Here is a 2755-nt window from a genome sequence, read left to right on the forward strand (position 1 = left end):
GTGGCCAAATAAAGAATTTGTGAAATGCAATGAGAAATGAGGCTGTGCTTTGTATGGGGTTCTACCCCGCCCCTTCTATTCTGACTATATATATTTAGCAGTGCAGAAAATCTCACTGGTGCTAATGTACAAATCTGTAGTAGCTGTAGATAATGTGACTTCTGCACAGGGCATAGACTAATTAATTTTATAAAGTTGGGGATGAAGGGCCGCCCCCCCCTGTTTAAATGGCGCAACAATCATCCTATATACTACGTAGTGATGGGCGACACCCCCTACCCCAAACTGTTAAATTCAGGATCCGTGCCAAACCTTGCACTACTTAGGGAAGACCATGGTAGACCTTTTTCACTGACTTGTTAAAGATATGTATGTCCCATGCGCAGTGATATCCGTGTGCTATCCATGATAATACAGAGATCAGGCACTCATACACTTCTGTCCACGCTCCTGCTATACATGGTACTTAAGTATCCTGCGATGCTATGCTGTGTCCATCTGCTGAGTCTCCCGCCGCAGCTGCTTCCAGGTCAGCTGTGCAGTGCATATGTATGAGCATAATTAGCCAGCCTGGAAGCAGAGACATTTGTGTCGCCCTGGGCAAGCCAGGGGACACAGGTCATCACACCACCACACCCTACATCCCAGTTAGGAACACCACAGCTAACCAAAAATCCTTGTTGCCTTCCTCCAGAGGCTGATGATTCACACCAGGGGGTGGGCCAGGCAATTGGCTCCGCCCACCAAGGAGTTCACAGCTCTGGAGGCGGGAGAAACCAGGCAGAACAGTTAGCTGTTTACTCCTTCACTCTCCTAAGATGAGCTAAGGAAGTGAAAGTAGAAAGAAGTAAAGTGGTAAAGGAGGAAAGCAAGAGTGGTGACAAAGAGAGCCTGAAGTAGTCCAGCTGTGTGCAGGACAGGTCAGCAACGGCGGTGACTGTCTGGAGGGGGACCGTGTGGAAGTTCCTGGAAGGACCGTGGACAGGTAGTGGCCCGGCGGTCTGGAGCAGTGTACCGAAGGACAGTCAGCACCAGGGCAGGGGCCTCTCGGACCCCGGCAAGGCTAGGAGTCGCCATAATTTGCCAAATCCGTCAGTGAAGGGGATGTAGATCCCCCAACAACAAAGTCCCGATTGAAGGTAACAGCCCAACCAGAGTAGGAGAGACACCGCCACCGCCAAGGCACCAGTTTCTCAGGGCCAGCGCCTGCGGGCAAAGAGTAGAGCTCCTCCGGCCCAGCTTGAAGTCGGGGAGCGGGTTACCGGTGGGAATCCATCGCTACCAACACAGAAACAAAGGTGCAAGGAAGAGGGACATCACCGTCACCTACTGGGAGAGAAAGTGCAGCCGTCCGTGGGAACAGTCTTTCCAGCCGTATGGTTTACCGTAAAACTGTCAACGTCTCAGGCTGAGTACCACAGTGCCGCAAGGCACAGCGCTGCCCCCCGCATCCCTGCGCCCACCAGGCCCTGCACCTCCCTCACCATCACCGGGCCCCGGGATCACCAACCCCTACCCACGGAGGGGCAACACAACACCTGGCTGCTCCGCATCACCATCCCCGGGATCCCCATATTGAGCAGCGGTGGTGAAATCACCACAACCGTGGGTGGCGTCACGGACAAACAATTCCCACACCCAACAACCCCCTTTCACTCACGGGCGAGGAGTGCCGCTCGAGAACCCCCGGAATCCGGCCCACAGCTCGAGCCACCACTGAGCAGCAGCCGCCGGACCTGAGCAGAAGGGGTGAGCGTAGTGTGCTGACACCCTCCTCCCCGCCCGCGACACATTCTTATTTTACCCAGTCTTGGTTTTTAACTCCTCTTTGGGAACCCAGACAGATTGTGAGGTCGACCAGACAACGCCTCTGTGACTGCAGCCAACTACAGATGGTCAGAGGGTGGAAGCAGTGAATATTCATGAGATTTATTGAGCAGACCCAGAAATGGTGACAGCCATGTGGAAACTCAGTAAATATAATTTCCTTGAATTGCCATTTTGCAGCCCCCTAGCCCTTACTTACAGTTTTATAGCACTTAAGTTCAGATCCCTTTAGACTTTTATGGTTTGTGTCAAGTTTGACAATTTCTACTCCTAAGCCAATTCTCTATTTTATTTTAGTAGCCAACTAGTTTATCTGCTACAATGTTACCAAATGCACCCACATTTAAAGCTGAGTCAGCACATATAGGTTTCTATAACTACTTCAGTATAGCTGTGCGTTTTTGGGTTTTTTAATAAATTTTACAGCTATTTATCTATAGCCTGCTCATGCTCTAATTTTTGCACATCTTCTTGAATGCATTGAATTCTGGTCCATGTCACATGGACAGTACAGGGATCTCATCTTGGTGCTGTAGGTCTTTCATTGACCCATAGAATTTTATTGGCCCTTTTAATCAGTGCTGACACTAATAAACAGACATGTCTCTAAGGATCACATGGACACATGTGTGGTACACAGTCAATGTGAAAATCGGCACAGATTTTTAATGAGTGTCTCCAGTACATGTGAAAATGGACACAATGTACTGGAAATGTGGACATGTGAGGGGGTCCTAATAGAGATTAGCGGAAACTACCTTGATACACAACACTATCCACTATACAAAGACAAATAATTCCACAAGCAAGGGAGAAATATTGTCACTGTGACCAGACCACATATTACCACCACATAGTGACTGAATAATACCAAATACAAAGGACAAATACTGCCATAGTGATTGAATAATACAATACTAATCATTTA

The sequence above is a fragment of the Anomaloglossus baeobatrachus genome, chromosome 4, assembly GCF_048569485.1.
Source record: "Anomaloglossus baeobatrachus isolate aAnoBae1 chromosome 4, aAnoBae1.hap1, whole genome shotgun sequence".
Taxonomy (NCBI): domain Eukaryota; kingdom Metazoa; phylum Chordata; class Amphibia; order Anura; family Aromobatidae; genus Anomaloglossus; species Anomaloglossus baeobatrachus.